Raw genomic sequence first — 16,394 nt, 5'->3', positions numbered from 1 at the left:
CTTCCATGCAGATTGCCTACTGTGGGGAAGGTGGATGCCATGTTCTGAAGACACTTGAGTGGCCTATGTGCAGACTCATGCATTAGGAATTTGAGCTGTTGTCAACAGCCTTCATATGAGCAACTGACTGTGGCATGTCTTCCATCCAGTTCCATTGGGTACCAGGTTCCCAAGGACACATGGTTTGCCTCCTGAGGTTGCAGAGCACTGCAACTCTACTGCACTTCAGAAGCAGTGCATTTCTCTCCTGTTTACTTACTTACTCAACATTAGGGTAACTGTTATACAGTAGTAAAATATCTATCCATTGATGAGGACCAGCCATCACAGGGCCTTTTGCCAATGCTAGGCAAATAGTCAAACTATTCTTATAGCCAACATTGTCTTACAGCATGTTAAAGGCCCTATCGTCAAATCTGTCTAGTTCTTTCTAAAATTTAGATTTTTAGAAAAGAAGTAAAGACCACACCCTCTGAACTGGAGATAAACCAAACACATTTCAAGTGTATGTTGCATATTAACAGAATTCCAAATATTCAATAGTGCATTCAGTCTCATCCTGTTCCAAGTGCCAGTGTCTCCTGGGCAACTGTCTTCCTTTCTTTTTACTGGAGATATTACCATATCTCTGCTGAGTTCTCTTTAAGGAATAGAAGACAGGTCCCACTTCTGCTCTAAGAAGTAGCTGCAGACTTTCCAGGCTCTGTTTTGCATAGGGTCATCTTCCAGACTTCTTTTAGGAATTACATTCTGCAGCAGCAACTGCAGCAAAACTTCTGCATGTGAAGTCATAAATACAGAGGTATAGGAGATGCCCCCTCCCTCATTAAAGGAAGTTAACTTGCTCTCTGATCTTTATCCTATTAGACAGATAAGAAAGTTGATCTCCGTTTTCATTGAGGGTTGTCTCTGCCCCCTTTAACGTAGCTTTCACTGAGTTCTTTTCCTCCCCTCACTTCTAGGGTCAGGGCCATAGTCCCAGAAACTACCGAAGTATCAGGACACAGATTGTCTTTGGGAAAGCAGAGCTAGAGATTAGCTAATTGGTAGAGTACATGCATAGTCAGGAAAGGGCTGGAAAGATGGTTCCATGGATAACAGTGACCACTGCTCTTGAGGGGCTAGGAGATGGATTACTAGCACCCTCATCAGGTGACTAACAACCACCTGTAACTCCGTCTCCAGGTGATTCAACACCCTCTTCTGGCCTACTTGGGCATCCACAGTCACATGCACACACACACACACACACACACACACACACACACACACACGGATAAAAAATAAGTCTTTTGTAAAAAGTTAGAAGAAACAGAAAGCGTAAAAGCAACATGGCTATGATGGTTAACTTCAGCTGTCAACTTGATGAGACTGAGACACAGCGAGGAGATCCTTGAAAGCACAATTCAGTGCAAAAACGACAGGGCTTTCCTGGAGGACTGACTAAGGGGACATCATCCCATAGGCTGAGAGCCCAGGTGGAATGTGGGAAAAGGAGACAGTGGCTGTCTCCACCCCCACATCTCTCTCTCCTCATCCCCTCTCTCTCTTGGGCACCTGAATGTGAGCTGTCATGCTCTGATGATCTAAAAGCCCAGACTGAAATGACCCTTTCTTCTCTTAAGTTGTCTCTCTTGGGTATTTGCCACAGCACCAGAGGCTCTAACAACACAGTGGAGTAGCCTTCAGGAGTCCTAGGCACTCTGCAGAAGCACGCAGAGAAACAGGGATTATAATGCAGAGAATAAAAGGCACTTGAAGAAACACCACTGAAGCTGCATGGGAAATCAGCAGAAGGGAGACCAGAGCGAGGGTGCTCAACAGCAGACACGCTCACTGTTTAAAAAACGAGAGGTTGACTATCAGATGCAAAACGTAAAAGTCTGCAGTTATTTGCAATTATCTCTTCCCACTCGCTTACTTTCTCAATATTATCTATTTTCATGAGCAACAGTATTTCAAAACATGAAAATTCTTAAAATCCACACTCATACCCTTATCTCAAATCCTGGATTTAGTCAGAAAGCTAAGGCTGCTTCTGGCTCCCTAGAGCTGGTTACCCTGTTTAATTGGATTGATGGTGAAGGCTGTAATTACCTTCAGTGAGATTGTGTGTCATGTGATGGTGTTTCCTGCATCAGTGTGAGCTGGACTTGTGGGATACATACAGAAGCAGCCTCCAGTTACTGAGGGGCACCATAGCTTCCCAAGTTGTGTTTGCTGCTGAGGAAGATTTTAAAATGTCTGTAGGAAGCAAAGGTCATGTGACCACCAAGCAGCCCTGGTTAGATCTCAGGACAGGGAAGTGGTTGCATTCTAGGCCTCCATTATTATTTAAATGAAAATATTTTTTTTTTTTTATAGGAAGCCTACCATTTTCTTCCTGTTTTATTGCTATAGACTCTGACTACTTCTAAAAGACTTTTTACTATTTATCTGTATCTTTGGTTAGGCCTTGCTGTGTAGCCCAGGCTGTCCTTGAATCTCCCATGACCTCCTGAGTGCAGTGGATAAAAAGGTCTAGCTTCCAGGTTCTGGGATCTATGCAAAAGATGGGGTAGAAACAGCCAGAGATGATAGAAGATTTTAAAGACACAATATTTTCTAGACAGAATAGGGCTGATACACGTGAACTCAGAGAGACTGTGACAGCATGCACATGACCTGTACAAGTTCAAGCCAGGCAAAATCCCAGCATGGAGGAGGGGATGTGGGAACAAAGTCCCACCCTTACCTGAGAAGCTATTCACAAACAATAGCTGCTGGGAAAAGAAAACCAGTTTTCTTCAGTGGAGTGACTCTGGATATACCCACCCCACTCTAAGGCAGGCCTCCCGTTCAAGAGCAGTTGGCCAGCTCAGATTTGGCCAGCTCAAATTTGACATTTCAATTGTTTTCTTGTTGTTGTTGTTTTGGGATGTGTGTGTGTGTGTGTGTGTGTGTGTGTGTGTGTGTGTGTGTGTGTGCACACGTGTGTGTGTGTGTGTGTGTGTGTGTGTGTGTGTTTGTGTGTGTGTGTTGTGGCTTTTTTCATTCTTCCTTTTTTAAATCTTGTTTTTAAAGGGAGAGAAAAAACATGAAGTTGAGTGGGTAGGGAGAGTTTGAGAGGAGTTGGGGGACAAGAAAGGATAAAATGAAACATATTGTATGAAAATTTCAAAGGATACAAGAGTAGTTAAAATAAAAAGAAAAAAGAATTGTGAGTACAAGCAGGTGCTACCACACCTAACACAAAAGATATTTTTAAAAAGCACCCAATACCTAGTAGAGTTTAGCTTCCTTTGTTCCCCTGTGATCTGTAAACTTAATACTTTCTAAAAGTAACTTGGTGAATACGAGAAGACATTAAAAATAGTAGTTTCTATGTGTAGACGGAGCCATAATTAATACCTAGGAAGCCAGATGCTCTACAGCAAAGATGCCTCTATTTTCCAATTAACACATGGAGAGCTTTAAATTTTTCAATTGGAAGCCCAGCCTCCACCTAAGACAAGGCAGCCAAATGTACTGCAAATACACGGAGCTTCAGAGAAACGTTGAGCACTGGAAACACACCCCATCTTATTAGCTTCAGCTCCGATCTCATTATAAACAGAGTTGCTTATGCTTCCTCCTTCTGACGAGCATTAAACAGAACTTGGATGTGTGCCCTTTTGAAAAACCAACTCCTGCCTTCGCAAACCAGATGGTACACATCCTCTCCACCCAATTCTATAACGGAATCAAAAGGGGTTCCTATTGTCTTCCATAATATGATTAGTACATCCGCAATAGCATGTTCTTAGGAAGACTTTTGGAAGTTAAACAACTTGGCTAATGTGGTCCTGCAGAGTTGGACAGGAGACCTCATGCAGCTAAGGAGTCAGGGCTATGTGGAGGGGCTTCTGCTTTTTCATTTTTCCAAAATAGGCTTCAGTGGAGGTGTGGGGCCCTGCCTCTTTGGCTCACAAAGAAGCTGTCTTCTGTCTTTGAATATCAGAGACAAAAAGTCTGCTATCTAATAAAAGAGCTAATCAAGCAAGAAAGCCTCCCTCCCTCCCTTCCTCTGCCCCTTCTCCCTTCTGGTCTGATCCAGCCATCTTAAATTTGTAGGATGGTCTAATCACCATCACCAACAACAGAAGCCAGACCCTCTTCTGGCTACCATCTGAGTATCACACTCACCACAAACAGAAAAAATGCCTCCAAAGGCAACTCTACCATTCCAAATTTAGCCAACAAATTGGGGAATGGTATATACTGTCTCATACCTTGGAGATGATTCTGTCTCGGCAAAACCTAAAAAGAAAAAAGACAAATGCGTTAGTGTTTTAGTACTTCTGGCCTTTGAAACCATGAAACTGATCAAACAAATATAGTTTTTCTAATAACTAGCAAAACAGCTAATTTTTCTACTTAATCCAACTATTAGTTAGGGATACATTTGGGGTGAGAGAGAATCATTGGGGGTGAGAGGGAACCATTCACCAAGAGACTGAGTAAATCCTATGCCAGTCTAGGCTTTGGAGTTGTGAAACAGCATTTTGAGGCAAAACAACAACAACAACAACAACAAAGGAAAAACAAAAAACAAAAACCAAAACAAACCCAAAACCTTTGACAACTTGAAGATTGCCTGTCAACTGTATCTTATGTATCCTATCACTCTTCACAGGTCTGAGAACAAAAATTCCTTTGTGCTAAGACCTTGCTCATGAGATGTAACACCACATCTCATTTTCTCTAAAGCTGTCTAGGTTAGCAGTTAGGCTAGGTGGGTCACGTGGTAGCAGAATGGACCCAGACAGGTCATATCCTGTGACCTGCACCATTCTGTAGGCCTAAGTCTGAAAACACACACACACACACACACACACACACACCCCAAAACAAAACAAAACAAACCCCCAAACCCAAAAAAACAAAAACCACCACCAACAAAAACCAAAACCAAAATCAAAAGGAGATTTGGAATAGTTCAGGGCCAAGGCTTCTGCCCAGTTCGATGTTCAACTCAGCCAAACATCATCTCTTCTCCCAAGTTTGCTTTTTGGAAGCATTTCTTTTACATCCTAAATATGTGTGTGTTTCAATGTGGGCTAGAAAGATTTAATTAAACATAATTCCATCACCACCAAAGGAGGCTGTGCTTGATCAATAGTTCCAGATCAATTTTCCCCGAATGCTGCACAGTTCTTCCCCGAATGCTGCACAGTTCTCAGGGGCCTGACCACTTTCCCTTTCCTAAAATGTAAGATTGTTTCTCTCTTTTGGTATTGTGCCAATTAGAAAAAAAAATGTGTTGAGCAAACAGCTAAGAAATCCATCAGAAGGTTAGAGTTCTTTTCATTTGAGCGCTCTCTCCTAATGGGTGGAAATTGATTGATTAGCTCACCTAGAACAGGGTTAGCCTCGGGCGGAAACAGCTTTGTAGAACTTAGTGGACTGGATTTTAAAAACAAAAAAGTAGAAAATCAACATTAAGAATTCAATGGACTTCAAAAGCAGAGGAAAATAGGGAAAATACAGTCTGAAAGTACATTAAAATCCTTTCATTTATTTCCAATCAAATGGCCTCGTAATAAATTTAGTGTTATCCCGTCTACTGACTCTGTCTTAGCTGGAAATGTGCTCAGGCTATGATCTCTAAATTCAGTTTACACTGAACTTTTCCAAACTTCATACACTAGTTAATTTAAAAGTCTTTATGGCAAATGTATCCCCTTATAGACAGCTCCCCTCCCTGTGTCCCCAATGCTCTGCCAACATTACACACACTGGCTTTGAAACAACTTTCAGAAAGAAATTTGTCTAAGTAGAAAGTCTGCCTTTCAGAAAAGACAAGGAGTAAAAGAAAGCATCAGCTAATCCCCTGCCTCTGGCTGGAATCAAGGGAAAAAAATTTCTTGAAGGTCAACTGCTACACTGATCTTGTCTCTCACCCTCTTTACCACTCAGTGTTTGGTATCTATAAGTACTTTGTGCTCCTAGCACAAAGAGGAAGGTTCTAGAGAAAGTAACATGTAAATTTCAATGTGTGTGAACATCTGCTGGAGTGCTTGTGAAAATATAGATCCCTGGGCCTAGCCCAGCTGCACTAAACCAGGCATGGGCATTTTCAGTGTGTTCTAGGGAACTGGAGTCTGGGGAACACAATTTGAGAAGCCCGAACTGCTGGGTATGAATTGTTCTATCAGGCCACATCAGCTGAGGGTCAAGCTCTGAGTAGGAAGGGCTTCAAGTAGATGTTCTGGGAGGGTGCAGTGATGCATGCCTATGACTCCAGTGCATAGGAGGCTGAGGAAGCAGGATTGCTAATCTGAAGCCGGTCTGACTACATAGCAAGTTGTAGGTCATCTTGGGCTACATAATGAGATCCTGTCTCAGTAAGTGCACCTGCTATCCCAGGGAAGAGCATGTACTCAGTAAATATACTTGAAGGAAGCGGTAATCAGTAAATACAGTCTCTTTACTACTTACAGATCCCTGGACCCCACATTTGTGATTTCCAAACAGATAGCTGACCTATGTAAGCATTATCTTGCTTAATCTACAAATATATAAGTCACTGAGAAAGGGAGAGAGTTTAGGTGATGCAGCCTAATTAACATGGTACCCATTTATAGTTTAAGTCTATGTAAGTTATAGAATTCTTGAAATTTATGGCTGGAAGGACTTAGAAAAAAAAGTAGTCTACTCTTTTTGAAGATACTTTTGAATAAAGAAGTGAAAAACAGGGGAGGTGGATCTGAAGGATTAATGAAAAATTTTAGCCACAAGCTTGAATAATTCCCAGGTGTCTGCTTACACCTTTTCCCTTCTGGTTTAGATGGAAATATCTACAGAGAGCTATTAAGTAAATATAATTAATCATAATCAATCATGCACTGTCTGAATTTGCCTAGAACCAAAATTCTGAAGTGGACACATGCTACCCTTCTGCTGGCTCTAATTCTCCACCAGTTCACAAAATATTGTGTTGCTTGGTTCACACAAGCCTTCCAACCTCCAATTATAAGTGATATTGTAAAAACAAAAAAAATCGCTAAAATGTCCAAATACCTGCCACCAATCCTTGCATATGAAACATTCTTTTCTAACACACATACAGTTTGCACAAATGATAATGAACACATCATTATTTTCTATATACCAGCCTCAGGGGCTCCCTTTCCTTATTTGTAAATGCTAACTTTGGACTTACCATCTAAGTATTTACTAGAAGATCATGATTAAGCTAAAATAAGGGGGCTGTACACTGATGCCAACTTTTAATGGAACTCATACATAAAAATACATGAAAAATTACCATGTTCTTGCCACCATTATTTTACTGAAATGGGAAGATTTAATGATAAGACATAGGAAGGAACTAATTCAGATGAGGCACTGTCCCCCAGTTTTCTGTATTGTTGTGGGGTCCAAGTTATTCGGTCCCTGTGTTAACTACTTCTCTGTTGCTGCGACTAAGTGTGGTAAGCCACCTAAGGAAGCAAAGGTTTGTTTGGCTGTTTCAGAGGTCTCATTGCACTGTGGTGAGTTAAGTCCCTTAGGCAGTGAGGGCAAGAGCCTTGGTGGATCATCAGGTAGTCATGGAGCACACATCGCCTTTCCCCTGAACGGATGAGTAGCTCTCCAATTGGGCCAAGGGAGCGTGTGGAATGGCTGGACTGCTCACTAGCTCCACCTGAGAGGAGCTCAAACAGGCCCATCCACTTTCCCCCCTGAGATAAATGAGAACCCATCGGCAGGGTGTGGCAGAGGTTTGCCTGCCTTAGAGCCTCTCCTTCACTTGGCAGTCCCTTTCCACGTTTCCCTGATAAATGCATTTGCTCCGGCACTCATTGTCTGCATTCTCTTATTCATCCTCTGTTTCCCTTCCCACCTGTCCTGTCCGGTCCCACTCCTCTTGTACATGCATGTGCACATGGGGCAGTGAATTGGGAAGTCACTGACTGGCAGGGGTGGACTGCTTTGGTGGCTGTTGTTTGTCCGAGCCCTAGTCAGCAAAGGAGGGAACATTCTCGAACGACCAAGCATCTGTGGTGGCTAGGGTATGGCAGCCTGGCTCACACACATCCTGATGGGCAGTGAACAGAGCGGGGCAGCTAATGAAGGTGGACCAGGGCAAGTTAAAGCACTGCCCCCCAGCATGTACTTCAGCCACTCACTTCTTCCATCAGGGCCTATCTTGCCATTCTAGAACCTCTCTATAGTCTGTCTATTCAGGATGAGGTCAGAGGTCTCCAGATCTTACTGTCTTTAGACACGTCCTTACAGCTCACTGAGAGATCTGCTTTCCTAATCTAGCCCTTTCCCAGTCCAATCAAACTGACAGATTACCCGTCTCAGGCCCTGAGTACCATTCTTGTCTACACTAATCTTTGGGACACTGCTGTAGCTTTCTTCTGAGTTCTCTTTTCTCAGGAGACATTTTCCAGGGTGGACTTGGTCTTCAGCAGGGAGCCCTTGCCACCCAGCTGCTCCAGAGCAAACGATACCATCTATTTCCTCTCTCTACCTTATCTGCTAGCACCTAGCAACTGCTGTTCTCAGGTGTTTCTCAGGTGCTTTCAACCGGACATCCTCTGGATCCCAGCCACAGTGCACAGTTCCCAGAACCACTGGTCTCCAGGCCGTTGCCCAGGCCTTCACCTTGCTTGTGATGCTTGTATCCCTTACATGCAAGCTGACACACGACCTCGGGTATATTTCTTTCTGTCCATTTTTCAGTTCATAAACACCCCTTCATTCTTTAAAACCTCATGCCACACCATTTCTGTAGGTCTTTTCTCAATTTCCTCCTACACGGTGATTTCCTTATGTGTTCGTCAATGTTGGCTCTTCCTACCCTTCCCAGAACACTCATCAACTGTATTAGCATGAGCCGTGTTTAAACCTGCCTCCCCATCTAGACAAGGGGCTTCTTGGAAGCAAGCCTTCTTACTTATGTAATGAATATCAAATGTCTACCTTGTGCTGTGGAATTTTATATCCTGAAATGCTGGATGGTGAATAAGGTGGCAAATAAGGGGAATATTTGTTGGGTACCCATAAATTCCATGTCAGGGCAACAGTGAATGAGTACCTTCTGTGATTCTCTAAAGGATGTCCCAGTTGTCATTAACTACCTACTTACTGTTCAACTGCGGGGAATATCAGGTATTTAGTTGCTAGCATGTTGGGTCTGTTAATTTCAGGAAAGGGGAATAATTTCCAGAACAAGTACAGGCCTTTATGGACAGTGGAGAACACTGGAGGGGGATCCTGGGGACCAAAGCAAAAGATGTAAGCTCATGTTCTCAAAGCTGGAACATATTTCTATCTAGTAAAGCCAGGCAAAACAAGTCCTACAATAGCGTGTGGCTTTAAAGACAAATGAATGACATCCTCCAGAGTTTGTAAGCCTCAGTGACACCCTTGCTGCTAAATGGGCTGTGGGAATTATGTTGTCTCTGCTGATGAATGAAGTTCCCTCAGGCATAGTCAACCGTGGTGCTGTTTCACCCTGAGCTTTTCGCCTTTGATTTTTTTTCTTTTCTTCAAGAAGAGCGATCTTGAGGTTTAGAGCTTTTCTTCTGGTTATTTAAAAAAAAAATTAAAGTCTTTCTAGGCAATTGTCCAAATCTAAGAACTTAAGCTAAAAATCCTCATTTTAGAAAATTTCATGCAATTCTCTATTTGGATTGAGGGGACAGCTCTTCTCTTGACTAATCGTTGAATGAAGAATAATGAATACTTTCGACAATTCAGACAGAATTAGAAGTCAGGACACTTCTCAGAGGCTAGAGGAAGTTCTGGGGCTCGAGGAGAAGCAGAGAGGCAAGGCCGTCGTTATAGTCCATGCTTCACCAGTAGCAGCTCTGCCCATCCCCTCAGTAAACACATTCTGGGGCTTTGTGATCACTTCCCACTAATCAGAAGAAAAACAATGATTGCCAATGTTGTTTTTCATAATGAGACACACACACACACACACACACACACACACACACACACACACACACACGTGCAGTTATGAGAAAAATATTTTGGAAAGAATGCATTATGGACATAGTTTCAATTGGTTTGACAATTGTAGAGCTACTGTGTAATGCAAACAAAAAATTATACAATCTTTATGATTTTTGAGAAGGGCCCTTCTAGATGCAAATTTTTATTTATGTAATTTTCACAGGCTATAATTTGACATAGACTCTGTCTCCTAACCAAGGGGTTTGTTGTAAACACTATTTAGTTTGTAATTACCATATAGTTAAATGTCTAATCACAGAGATTCACTCCATGATCATTGACAAAAATGGGCACACTTAACACAGATGAAATTAACACTAAGGAAAATGGGGCTGCCTCCAACCCATGCCCAGCCAATCAACCAGAGCAAAACGACCAGGCCACAGCTACAATGAGGGGTGACAGACAACTAATCTGTGCTGTCTGAATCAGAGAAAATGTGAGCCTTAGACCTGTTTTCTTGCTCCAAGTTGAGTTGGATGCCATGAACGGGAATGTGGGAGGACCAACAGAGAAAAAGAGAGGCATTCCTAAGAATGTTTGGAAGAACCAGGTGAATGTATCTTCCACATTTTCCTTTCTATCAAGCTCCTCTCTGTGGAATATCCATTTTGCAGGTATTCATTGTTAATGTATGCTTAGAAAACATAGGTTATTCCTTCCACCCTACAGAGTCTATTCCCTTAATTGATGCCTAGTTTGGTGACTGCTGGAGACTAGAGCCTGACTGTGAAGCAGAAAATGTCAGCCAGAATGCCTCTGACAGCAAGAAGCAATGGCTTGTCCTGAATTCCACTCCCATCCTTCCCTGAGGCCAACATTTAGTACCTACAGATGCTGGAGTCTTGAACGTATGTTGCTATAATCAGCTCCTTTTGCCACTCTCCATTATTATCCCCCACAAGCCTCACCTGGCACATTCCTTACCAGTGTGATCAGATAAACTGTAGACACAGAGACATGATCCCTGTAACATCATCAAACTTCTGTATCCATCTGTGCATGCCATACTCTAGCCACACATTTGTGGCATCTCTACCCCATCTTTATTTTTTTCTCTCTTGACTTTTTTTCTCTGCCTATACTCTTCGTCCCATCTTGGTAGCTTTCAATTGCTTTTTTTTTTTTTTTTTTTTGGTTTTTCGAGACAGGGTTTCTCTGTGTAGCTTTGCGCCTTTCCTGGGACTCACGTGGTAGCCCAGGCTGGCCTCGAACTCACAGAGATCCGCCTGGCTCTGCCTCCCGAGTGCTGGGATTAAAGGCGTGGGCCACCACCGCCCGGCGCTTTTTTTTTTTTTTTAATATAACTTCAGGAAACAAAAAAAAATCTGTTTCTACTTGGTTTTCATAGCCACCATAAGCCAGTCCAACACACTGACCTAAATGCTTAGTCAGGCCCAGATGTCCTTGCCATCCTAGAGCAGGTACCTGCTTCTTGAAGACACTCTTCTGCACCCACAGTCCCATGGAGTCTCTTGTAGTTATACATTGTGAAGCTGGACTTTTGCGTCCCTTTGACACGCACACTGAGACTCAATCCCCAGTGTGCTGGTGTAGTGGTATTGAGATGAGGCTCTAGGAGGTGACTGTGTCCTGAGGTCTTGAAGCATGTGAACGGGGTTTGTGCCTTTGTAACAGGATTTGAGGGCATCTGTCAATTCTTTTGACCCTTCTTTCCCTTCTACCGAGTGGGGCTGTGGCAAGAAGATGCCACCTCCGAAGCAAAACCAAAGCTCTAAGTCAGTGCTTTTCAACTTTCCTAATGCTGCACCCCTTTAATACAGTTCCTCGTGTTGTGGTGACCCCAACCATAAAATTACCTCATTGCTACTTTCTAACTGCTATTTTGCTGCTGTCATGAATCATAGTGCAAATATCTTATTTGTGGGCTATCTGATATGCGACCCCTGTGGAAAGGGTCATCTGACCCCCCCACAGGGGTCATGACCCACAGGTTAAGAGCGGCTGCTCTAACCAGACATCTTCATCTTAGAATCAAGCGCTGTGGGAGAGATATTTCTATCATTTATGGTTTACTTAGTTATTTGTTACAACACCAGGAACAGACTAAGACAGACTCTAGCCTCCAGCCCCAGATCTGACTGCAGATGCCCAAGAGATCTTGCATGTACTTCTTAGGGCTGCTGTACAAAATACTACAAATGGGTTGGCTTGTAAAAGCAGAAATTTATTCTCTCACAATTCCAGAAGCAAAACTCCAGGTGCCTTCAAGGCTGTGCTCCTGTTGGGACTGTGGGTTGGGCCTTCATTGTCCTATTCAGTGGCCGTCCTCAGTCTTGGCATTCTCAGGCTGTTACAGTACCCCTGTTTCCACACCTGTGTTTTCCCCATGTGCTGTCTTCTTCACACAATCAGATTGGATTAACATCCACCCTGTACCAGTATGACTTCATGTTAGCTCTCAACATCTGCAGAGATTCTCCATCTGAATACAGCTGAATTCTGAGGTAGTTGGAGTTTGGACTTGGTAGTTTTAGTGCTGAGGGTTGAACACAGTGCCCTGTATCAAGCAAGTTCCGTAGCATAATTCAGCCCCCAAGAGACCCCAACCTAGAACCACCCAGGTGAACTAAATTAAGTCACAAATCTACACCACCTAATAATTAGTAGTGTTTTCTAAAGTCACCGTGTGGAAGTTGGTTGCCCCATAGCAACAGATAAGCAAAATGCTTGTCTTTGCTCAGGTCTTCACAGCTCCTGTATTCTGGCTTCTGCCAGCATAGTCTAGACATTTTCTTCTTGCAAGATTACTTGGGCCTTCTTGGTATTTTCCTTTTTTTTTTTTTTTAAGACAAAGTCTTGTTATGTAGTCCTGTCTTATCAGAAACCCAGAAGATAGACCAGGGTGGCCTCAGACTTGGATCCATCATTCCGCCTGTGTCTCACAAGTGTTAGGATTATAGGCTGATGCCGTCATACTCAGACATGCTTGGTATTTAGTCCAGTGGACACAGTCTCTGTTTGGGAAGGTGCCTTAGGCCAGATGTCCACTTCTGTCCCCCCGGTCTACATTGAAATGACCAAAGAAGAAATTCATCAAATGTATGCAATATAAAGAAAAGGGTGCCGAGCGGCGGTGGCGCACGCCTTTAATTCCAGCACTTGGGGAGGCAGAGCCAGGTGAATCTGTGTGAGTTCGAGGCCAGCCTGGGCTACCAAGTGAGTTCCAGGAAAGGTGCAAAGCTACATAGAGAAACCCTGTCTCGAAAAACCAAAAAAAAAAAAAAAGAAAAGAAAAGAAAAGAAAAGGGCAAGGGGTACGAGCAGACCAGAAACCGAAGAATGTATTAAAGGTGCAAAGGAGGTAGAATTTATTATATTATATAAGTTTTATTAGAAGACAAAGTCAAAACTCAATGAAGGAACTGCTAAGAAGCCAACAGGGAAACAGTGCTTGGCCTGCCCTCTGAACAGAGCCCGGGCAGGGCCCACATCAGGGTGTCAGCAGCAGCTCCTGCCCTTCCCAATGCCCTTGACAGCACCTCATGGAGAGGTGCACTCTCACCTGCCTTTGTGAGGAAAATGCTACAGTATGAGGGCAGAAGCCACAGAGCACTTGCCACACTCTTGCACTTTCCTGTCACCACAACCCAGGTCCACTTCGTGGAGAGTGGTCTTCACTGCTGTTCAACAACACACTCCATTGGAGGGAGCCAGCCCACTAAGCACTCTAGTGTGACTTGCCCGGCCTGTCCATCCATGACTTAACTACTCATAGTGAGAGAAACTGCTGAACAAGGGCACCATTAATTAGCGTCTTGGCCTCAGCACTGTTGACAGTTAAAGTCAAGAGCTTCTTTGTTGAGGGGACATAACCTGTGCACTGGGTGGTGTTTAACAAGATCCTTAGCCTCTCTCTACCTGTTAGATGTTTCCTTAGTTATGACACCCAAAAGTGCCTCTGAACATTGTTAGATGTCCCCTAGGGAAGAAGCTGCCCCTAGGTAAGGTGTGTGTGTGTGTATGTGTGTATACATGTGTGTGGGAATATCTACACATGTGGTGGCCAGAGGACAACCTCGGGTGGTAGTCCTCCTCAGGAGCCATCTATCTTGCTATTTCAGGCAGTTGTTTCACCGATTAGGCTAGCCTGGTTGGTCAGCAAGTCCCAGGGATCTGTCTTCATCTCCTAGCCACTGTGCCTGGCTTTTTATATGGGCACTGAGAATGGAACTCAGTCTGATCTTATGGAGGCATTCTTTCAATTGAGGGTCCCTCCTCCCAGGTGACTATAGTTTATGTAAATTGACATAAAACTAGCCATCACAATCCCCTACCTGTGAGATGGAAAGAGACCCTGGGAATTGAAAAGTGGACTCCAGGCACACCTGCTGGCAAACGTAGGAAAGAGGACTTCACAGACAATGTGGACAAACTTCGTGGGGTAGATTGGGAAGTGAGATGTCAAGGCTGGAGACCTGTGAGGGGTCCTCCCGGCAGACTAACTCCCACGATAGGGATCCAGAATGAATGAGATGGAGTCAGCTGGTCTTCACCAGGGCCAGGCTTTCTTACAGTTTAGGATGCATACAAGCAACCTCCATCTGCTCTTTTCAGAGGATTTACCACGGCAAACCAATATCACCAACCTAATTGGAGTCCAGCCACATTGGCAAGATCACCTGTCAAGTAACAGGAGATTCCAGTGTTTTTTAAGTTACAAAGATAGAACCTTGTTTTTGTTGCTTCTGAGACAAGCTCTCACTATAGCCCTGGCTGGTCTGGAACTAATTATGTAGACCAGGTTGGCCTAGAACTCAAAGAGATCTATCTGCCTCTGCTCCCGAGTGCTGGAATTAAAATTGGGCACCACTAAGTATGGCAGTACCTCACTTTTTCCAAAGCAATATTTATTGCTCCAGCAGTAGTCTGTAAAATTTGCCCCATTTGATTTTGATTTTGTAAATAAAGTTTTATTGAAACACAGCCATACTCACATTGTGAAGGGTACTTTATAAGGACCAGAGTAGAATAGTCCTGACAGACTAGATGACCACAACAGCTGAAAAATTATTTGACCTTCATAAAAGGTTTTCAACTCCATATCCCAGAGCACAGAAGACAGCCTTCTTTCACACAGTTGTTTTCTTCTTTGAGATATAGCCTTGCATACCTAGACAGAATGCAAACCTTTCAGTCGAAGACTGACAGCTTCTATGCAATGTGTGTTTAGGTCTGGATTCCTTCCTTCCTTTGTTTCTTTGTTTGTTTGTTTCTTTTTTTTCTTTTTCTTTGGTTTTCTCTGTGTAGTTTTGGAGCCTGTCCTGGATCTCACTCTGTAGACCAGGCTGGCCTTTAACTCACCGAGATCTGCCTGGTTCTGCATCCCGAGTGCTGGGATTAAAGGTGTGCACCACCACCACCCAGCAAGGTTTGGGTTTCTTTGAGTTTTTAACAAATGACACTGTTTAGAGAGATTGGAACTTTTGTCAGCAAGGACTCACTTGGTGCTTCCGTCAGGCAGGGACTAAAGACAGAGAGCAGTGGAGGTGGGATATTTGGTTGAGAAAAGTGGAGGTACATTTTCTCCAGGCTATGTACTCATAGCTGAAGATTTGGAGCTGGGGGCCTCCAAGAAGGGAGCACGTGTGACATTTGCCTTTCTGGGTCTAGGTTTCCTTAGTCAATATGATATAAACGGAACCACTGTCAGGATAGGGCATTTGGGAGGCAACAGGGAGGGGACAGCATCTGGTCTAGTGATCTGATCAGGGAAGTGGTAAAGGGGGGTGGGACTCGATAGAGAAGGGTGAAAGGGTAAATACAGAAGGAGGAGGGAGAAGTGTAAAATAGGAATGAGGGTGTCTAAAAAAGCCACGAGGAATCATACTATTAATCATTTACCTAAAAAAAGAGAGAAAACTATAACACATGTAATTCTGTGTATAAATATACATATATAGGTTTATTGAACTTTTCTCGTCTGTACTAACAAGGCTCCCTTTAAGAGCCAAAGACCACCTTAAACAACAACAACAACTAATACCAGGCATGAGAAACCTTCTTTGACTTGTTGTCCAGGGCTCTCCAAGAGACTCCCGAGACACACAGCCTGTTGCTACTGCCCTCGGTTGCCTCCGGAGGTAAAAGGTAAGCCTCTGTTGCTGAAGACACCATACACTTCAGAAGCAGAGCCCAGAGTCCCTGAGCTAGGACTGACCGAACGCCCTTCCCCAAGGACTAGCTATCATGGTACCAAAAGGTGCTATTCAAACTTCCAAAGGAGGAAGGCAATCAACAGTCCTACCCAGCTGAGATGCCTATAAACCCCAATGATGCCCAGCACAGCAGGATAACTCTAAGGATACTGTAGTGGCACAAATACTTTGGTGGTAATCAACAATGCTCTAATTGGACTCAAGACCTGATCCACAAGAGGG

At 43.6% G+C, this 16,394-nt stretch overlaps 1 protein-coding gene across 12 annotated transcripts in view; it reads right to left on the bottom strand.

The window, feature by feature from the left end:
• Sema6d (semaphorin 6D) overlaps positions 1 to 16,394 on the bottom strand; it is a 581,349-nt gene that overhangs the window by 176,903 nt on the left and 388,052 nt on the right. For all 12 annotated transcript variants that reach the window (XM_052725619.1, XM_052725617.1, XM_052725623.1 and 9 more), the window contains one exon: positions 4,251 to 4,278. The gene's annotated coding sequence lies outside the window, so the exon portion shown is untranslated. The remainder of the gene's footprint in view (positions 1 to 4,250; positions 4,279 to 16,394) is intronic.

This window comes from Peromyscus californicus, unplaced genomic scaffold (genome assembly GCF_007827085.1).
Source record: "Peromyscus californicus insignis strain IS unplaced genomic scaffold, ASM782708v3 Scaffold_7__1_contigs__length_154581171, whole genome shotgun sequence".
Taxonomy (NCBI): Eukaryota; Metazoa; Chordata; class Mammalia; order Rodentia; family Cricetidae; genus Peromyscus; species Peromyscus californicus.
Note: the sequence above shows the minus strand (reverse complement) of the source record. Positions and strands in the feature narration are given on the sequence as shown.